Source organism: Lactuca serriola, chromosome 3 (assembly GCF_051521515.1).
Source record: "Lactuca serriola cultivar US96UC23 chromosome 3, Lser_US96UC23_V15, whole genome shotgun sequence".
Taxonomy (NCBI): Eukaryota; Viridiplantae; Streptophyta; class Magnoliopsida; order Asterales; family Asteraceae; genus Lactuca; species Lactuca serriola.
This window is the reverse complement of record NC_136410.1, coordinates 217,823,120-217,831,238: the sequence shown is the minus strand read 5'-3', so window position 1 is coordinate 217,831,238 and position 8,119 is coordinate 217,823,120.

The following is an 8,119-nucleotide window of genomic DNA, read 5'->3' as shown; positions in this document are numbered from 1 at the left end:
CAGGGTGGCCGTAGCATTCACTAGAATAGCAAATAGTATGGAAGTTTTGTAAGTCTATGATGGGGTCACAGAACTCACTAGATTGCGGTTGACCATCATTAGGGTGGTCATGTGTATAAATGACGATCAACTTGTGCCTTGGGCAAGGCGAGTAGTGGGGTTGGAGAGCATCTGTTTCTCTCTATTATGTGAAGAGGACCATTAGGGTCTGAGGCAAGGTTGGCCCTATGTAGCTCTCAATGGGGTGAGACCCGTGGGTGTGGCCCGTTCATTGGTATACACTAGGTGAGACCCATGGGCGAGGCCCATATGATTATGGCAATACAGGTGTGACCTGGTAGAGACCGGTTGGGTCAAAGAATTTGGATTATGGTTTTAGTAGGATGATTATGTGGCCAGGGTGTAGCATAGTGTGGTGCATAGGATAGGGTAGCCTTATTGGTTGGGCTCTCAGGAACCTAGTGGCTAGAACAGGTGTGAGACTGGTGGTCCCAGCAATGGTTAGGGTTTTTATATCCCGGTTTAGTGAATGGATGCAATAGATTAGAAGATTACATGTGAAATGCAAGTGTAAATCCTTGTATCTCTTGTTATGAGTCATGTACCAAGTTGGGTTTCGTCGAGACTCTTGTGATTATGTTTCAGATTGGTTCCACCTGTGTGGAGGTTAGGCAAGTGATGGGATCTCGTAATTTTAGCAGTATCCTCTTGGGTTGACAATATTGGGATCAATTTTGTGTTAAACGCTAGAAGGTTTTCATCATTGCATGGGTTTACTAATGTGGGGTGGTAAGGAGTGATATCCAGGACAAAAACTAATTTAAGTGGGGGAGAGTTATAACGCCATGTTCCGAATCGTTTCCTAATGCGGGTGGTGACCCGAAGAATCGGTTATCATCATGCTTAGGGCCTTTGAGGAAAATAGATTTCGACCCATTTGGTTGTGGGTAATGTGATTTATATGGTCCGGGAGTTTGATTGGTGTTTTAAAGCCAAGAGGTATTTCAGTAAAGTGTCAGTTCGGGCTTTTATGGAAATTGTATTTTTGTTTGGGAAGTTTTAAGGCAAGTATGAGTTAATAGAAGTGTAGATCTTCTCGTTACCTATTCGTGGATATAAGGATCATTGGAAACAGACTTATAACGAAGAAGTTATGGCCTTTGGAAGTTTGGTGATTTTAGGGTTTTTTTGGGTACGCGGGGTGTACACATGTGTACGCATGGCGTACTAGTGCTAAGGCCATTATGTTGGGTGTACAATGGTGTACGCTAGGCGTACTAAGCCATATGATCGTGCATGCTTTGTGGAGTACGCTAGACATACCAGAAGTACGCTGGACGTACTACAGTCAGACCTAAACCCTAAATTAGGGTCTTGGACCCTATTTAAGCTCCTTAACTCACCACCAAACCCTATTATCTAAATCCTCCATTCCTCTAAACCCTAGAAACGTCATTTGAGTGGTTTTTGAATTTTTGGTGGTATTTCAGGCATTTTGGTGATCTTTGAAAAAGAACGAGCTTCTTAGAAAAGTGTGGGATTGCTTTGAGCTTTTGAATCCAGAATTTGTGCACCATGATCTATCTTCTGGTGGCATAAAGTTTCTATCTTGATGAATCTAGGTGTTTGATCTAGTTTAGGGAATATATTGGGTTCATTTTGGTACTTAGAGTCATCCTTGTGTGTATAGGCTACTCCAAGAGCTTTGTATGATGGATCTTGGCCTTTGGGATGTCCCTTGTTCATAAAAATGTCATCTTGATGAGTTATTGTGGTGAATGCATGAGTTTGGGTGATTATTATGGATTTTATTATGGTTTTGGTCCCATTAAGCCTTTCAAAGTAGTAAAGCTGTCAACTTTACATCTTAAGACATCTCATTAGGGTCATATCCAAGTTTGGATGTCATTGTCTGAACCATTAAGAACTTATTTTAGATTTTTGGACCCTGGAGGAGTATGTTGGGCGTACGCAAGTGTATGCTTAATGTAATGCTAATTTTGTGCATAATCAACTTGTACTTTGTGCTTTGAGGGTGAGTACGTTGGGCGTACCATTATGGTAGCGGGGCGGACTCCCCAGCTAGTCATTTTAGGCTTTTTGAGGGTTGGGTCTTGTTGGGCCATTGGGCTTCTGACTTTGGCCATGGATAGACTTAGGGTTTTCTTACGATGGATGGACTTAGGTCCATGATGGTTTTGGGGCCTAATAGGGTTATTGGGCTATATTGGGCTTTTGTTGCTTTTGATTTGGGCTTTGAATTGTCATTTTGGATTTTGGGCTTTTTGTGCATTTTGGGCTGGGCCTTGGTTATGGAACAAGTAAGAAAAGGGTAAAATGGTCATTTACCCTTTACGGAGTTGGTTTATGGAGTGGGCCTCAGATTTTCGGTTATCCGCGTTGAGAGAAAAACTTTGAAGAACACTTGAAAAAATGTTAGTACAAGATAATAAGTTATGGAATAAGTTAATCTCAAGGATCTTGTTAGCTCAACAATAAAAAGTTAGAAGTGTTAGATTTTTTAGATGTGGAAATGTAAAGGAAATATAAATGAGAACAATTTATTGATGGGTTTTATTCATAAGAAACATTCCTTTGTGCTCATACAAACCCTAATGCTTGGATCTGGTTTCTCTATTGTAAATGCTTTGATTCCAAGACTTACAAAACTAGATCTATCATATATAATTCAAAATTATCATAAGGAAAATAGATCTAAATGGTTTACCTCTTCCAAGTAGCTTGAATCCTTGTAATCTTCTTGATCTTGAGCTTAGAGTCACAGTTGTAACTCCTCTAATGGTTCATAAACCCCACAAGCAAGAAGGCAATATGAGAGAGGGTGAGAGATGACAGAAATCGGCCTAGGGTTCTCTTAGAATCAAGTGGTAGCCAATTTCCATAGCCTAAGGGTCTTATTTATACTGCTAGCTGCTAGGGTTTCAGCCTAAACCCTAATGGACAGCTTAATCACCAAGCAGCCCATAGAACCTTCTAGATTAGGGCCCTTGGACGAAAATATCATGGATCCTCATCATAATTTCGTTCCCCCTTAGTCCATTAGGTTCTCCATCCCAAAACTCAACTATCATGCATTTGACAATTTATACCCATTTATTTAATTAGTCTCTTTTAGTCACCAAATTAATTCCAAATTAATTTATGAGTAACACTAATCAAATAAATATGATTTATCCTATAATATATTATTCTTATAATATATTAATAAACCATAATATTCTCTCTTTCTCCTTAAATTACCTTGTCAAGTTGCTTTGGAGAAGGCAACCCAAAAGGACCATGCACAACCGGGTCAAGTACATACCAAATATAGTTACGGGCTTAGGCACTAATCCAACAGTCTCCCACTTCGATAAGTCTAGTAAGTATATCTGACATATGACTTCAGAATCCGATTAGCAATCGTAGCTCTTATACTCTGTTGTCAACTCTGATCAACTTTGTCCTTTAGATAAGGGATCGTATAATCCTCTATTCTGGATATCATGCTGACAATGCTTATTGTCCAGCACTTGTTCCTCGATTTCCGATTTGTTTGACATAGAATTTAGTTGAACACATCAATTTTATTCTGACCGGGCCCAACACATAAGTCAAACCAAATCATCAAGTGGCCAAGATATCGCGTTTATTCTCATTGAATAAAAGGAACAGATCAACTTCGACTCATATGCATCTATTTTTCAATTATTGAATCATTCACAATAATGTGTTTTATAACATCAAGTTACTGATGCGTTTACACATCATCAATGCATAACTAACCAGCAAACAACAACCATATCTCTAAGTTTTAAGACTATATGATATTATAGCTTTGCGATCACTTAAGGCAAAACACCACGAAGTGATACCAACAAACTCGGGTTTATTCAAATTCTCAAATCATATTCATAAGCACTCATGAACTTTGCAGCAAACCTTTGCTATGCCAAAAACCTTTTAGACAATCTACAAACAATTCATGACAGTCTTCATTCATATCTACTTCTAAAATATGACCGACTGTGGACTGTTTGAATAATCCTATTATTCAGGAAGTCAAAACATGCAAAATGGAAACAATAGATAAATAACCAACACAAGATAGTAGCTTTACTCATAAATAACACAATTTTATTTATTCATCAAATGTCAAGTACAAACTATCTATTACACGTTTCCTATCTAATACAAACTTATATCATCCTTCAGCCCAATGTTCCTAGCGTGCTGCAAGTGTTTGACCCTACTCAGTCCCTTCGTAAGGGGATCTGTTGGGTTTTCTTCTGATGATACCCTCTTCACAACGAGGAGTCCCTCTTCTACCTGATGTCTGATAAAATGGTATTTTCTGTCGATATGTCGAGATCTACCATGATCTCTCGGTTCCTTGGTCAAGGGATGCTTTATGGATGGCACAACTCCAAGGTCTCCAATGAAGTTCTTCAACCATATAGCCTCCTTTGACGCTTCGCTCGCTGCAATGTACTCTGATTTGCACGTTGAATTAGCTACGGTCACCTGCTTGGAACTTTTCCAAGTCACTGCTCCTCCATTTAGGGTAAAGAGCCAGCCCGACTACGATCAGAAATTATCCCGATCCATCTAAAAACTAGCGTCACTGTACCCTCGTACCCTTAATTCATCACTCCCACCGAGGACTAGAAACCATTCCTTGGTCCTTCGCAGGTAGTTAAGAATATTCGTAACTGCAATCCAATGGGCTCTACCAGGGTTCCCTTGATATCTGCTGACCATGCTCAAAGAGAAGGTCACATCAGGGCGAGTACAAGTCATAGCGTACATGACAGAGCCTACTGCGGAAGCGTAAGGTACTCGACTCATATCAGCTATCTCTGCCTCTGTACTCGGGCTCTGAATCTTACTCAGCTTTGTATTTCTTTGGATTGGCAATTCCCCTTTCTTGGAATTTTCTATACTAAAACGCTTTAGTACCTTATCCAAGTATGTATCCTGACTGAGTCCTATCGGTCTCTCTTCCTTGTTTCTCACTATCCTTATTCCCAAAATATAAGCAGCCTCTCCGAGGTCCTTCATAGCGAAACATTTCCCAATCCAAGACTTGACCTCCTACAAGGTTGGGACGTCGTTTCCTATGAGGAGTATGTCATCGACATACAATACGAGGAAGCTCACTATACTCCCACTGGCTTTGACATACACACAAGATTCATCTTCGCTTCGCAAAAAGCCAAACTCTTTAACCTTCTCGTCAAAACAAAGATTCCATCTGCAAGACGCTTGTTTCAATCCATAAATGGATTTCTCAAGCTTGCATACTCTATTTGGATGCTTCGCATCGACAAAATCCTCTGGCTGATTAATGTAAACATCTTCAACCAGCTCTCCTTTAAAAAAAGCGTTTTGACGTCCATCTGCCATATTTCATAATCATGAAACGGTTACGCAGCTATTGCAAGCATTACCCTAATAGACTTTATCTTCGCAACTAGCGAGAAGGTCTCATCATAGTCAACTCTGGGAGTTTGAGTAAAGCCCTTCGCAACCAATCGCGCTTTATAAGTATGCACTTTCCCATCCATGTCCGTCTTCTTCTTGAAGATCCACTTGCACCCGACTGTCTTACGACCCGATACATTATCAACCAAATTCCAAACTTGGTTGTCGTGCATGGACTGAATGTTGTTGTCCATTGCCTCTTTCCATTTCGCAAACTCCGGGCCTGCCATGGCTTCCTTGTAGCTGCTAGGTTCATCCAAATTTACTAGTGCACTATCACTAATAAATGTATTCCCTTCAGTAGTAATATGAAAACCATAAAACTGGGATGGAACACTATCCCTAGTGGAACGTCGAAGAGGTAAGGATTCGTCAACAGGTTCAACAGGAGTTTCCTCCTCAAGTCGAGTGCCAGTGTCAGAGGTTCCTTCATCGCTTTGATCTTGAATCTCTTCAAGTTCAATTTGCCTACCACTGTCTTCTTGGCTTATCAATTCCCTTTCTCGGAAAGCTCCTCTTTTAGCAACGAAGAGAACATTATGACTCGGTCTATAGAAAAGATAGCCAAAAGACTTCTGCGGATAGCCGATGAAATAACACTTCTCATTATGAGGTTCGAGCTTATTGTACGTCTCTCGTCTTACGGAAGCCTTGCAACCCCAAACCATAATATGTGCCAACGAGTGAGCCTTCCATGTCCACATCTCGTGAGGAGTCATGGAAACCTTCTTGGTGGGAACTAAGTTAAGGATATGGGTGGCAATCTCTAAGGCATACCCCCAGAAAGCTATTGGTAATGAAGTCCGACTCATCATAGAACGAACCATGTCCAACAAGGTCCGATTATGTCTCTCAACCACACCATTCAATTGTGGCGTCCTTGGAGGCGTCAATTGCGAGACAATTCTGCATTCCTTTAGATAGTCGTGAAACTCAAGACTTAGGTACTCTCATCCTCAGTCTGACCGAAGCATCTTGATTTTCCTGCCCAGCTGATTCTCCACTTCACTCTTAAACTCTTTGAACTTTTCAAAGGTTTCCGACTTTTTCTTGATTAAGTAAATATATCCATATTTGCTATAATCATCTGTAAAAGTCACGTAGAAGCAACAAGCATCCCTTGTGGTGGATCTAAAGGGCCCACACACATCGGTGTGTATGAAATCCAATAAACCCTCACCCCTTTCACAAGTGCCAGTAAAGGGTGACTTGGTCATCTTCCCATGTAAACAAGATTCACACGTGTCATCGTCCCTTAGGTCGAATGACTCCAAAACTCCATCCTTTTGGAGTTGGGCTATGCGTTTCTTGTTGACATGGCCAAGACGACAATTCAACAAGCATGCTTTGTCTAGACTAGTAGACAAATCAATATTCAAAACATTATTTCCTTAATTATCAACAACCATCACATATTCATAAATCCCATTACAAGGTAATACATTGAAATAAAAGACACCATTCAAATAAACGTTAATAGAACCATTACTATTATCAAAAGAATATCTGAAACCTTATCTAAACAACCCATGAAATGAAATAATGTTTCTTGCCATATTTAGCGAATAACAGCAATTGTTTAAATCTATCCCTAACCCATTACTCAACACTAAAGAATAAACACCGACTTTGGTCACAGGCGACGATCTTCTGTTTCCCTTAATCAAGTTCATCTTTCCATGTTCCACTTCCTTACTTCTTTTTAGGCCCTGCATATCAGAATAAATGTGGTAACCACACCCTGTATCAAGAACCCATGAAGTAGCAAATGATGAGTTATTAGATTTAATAGAATACATACCTGCAAAGGTAGGCTTAATCTTCCCATCTCTTATGTCTTGCAGATATTGAGGGCAACTTCGCTTCCAGTGGCCCTTTAGGTGTCAATAGAAGCACTCTGCTTCTTTAGGATCGGAAAAGGGTTTAGCAGGGCTGGCTTTGGTCCCACTTGAGGACGAACCATCTCGGGGCTTCCCCTTTTGGTGGCTCTTACATGGAGCCTTCCTCTTTTTACCATTTCCTTGACCTTTGCTATCACAGGAGCGGCCACAGTAGGAGATGGTGCAACGGATTTGTCTTTGAGGTTGCTCTCAGCAGTCCTCAAGAGCCCTTGGATCTTGCTCAAGGAGACCTCCTCCTTGTTCATGTGGGCGGTCATCCTAAACTGGTTGTAGCAGGAGGGAAAGGAGTGGAGGATTATGTCGATAGCCAAATCCTCATCAAACTTATCATTAAGTTTGAGAAGACGATCAACATACCTCTGCATTTTCTGCAAATAAGAGGTTAGGGATTCTCCACTCCCCATCTTAGCAGTTATCATGTTAGTGATGATCTCATAGCGCTCTTGCCTCGCGCTCTGGTCATACGTGTCCAACAAATCCTGATGCATTTCATACGGATACATGTCCTCATAGGACTTTTGGAGTTCGAGGTTAATGGTGGCATCATGATGCAGTGAACTTTCGTAGCATCATGCTCGTGGGCCTCAAAGGCGGCCAGCTCTTCAGGAGTAGCAACATCTGGGATGATCTTCTCAAGCTTTTCATCGAGGACATATTCTTTGTCCTCATAGCGTGTGATCATGCAAATATACCTCATCCACTCGTTGAAGTTTGACCCATCAAATGTCACTTTC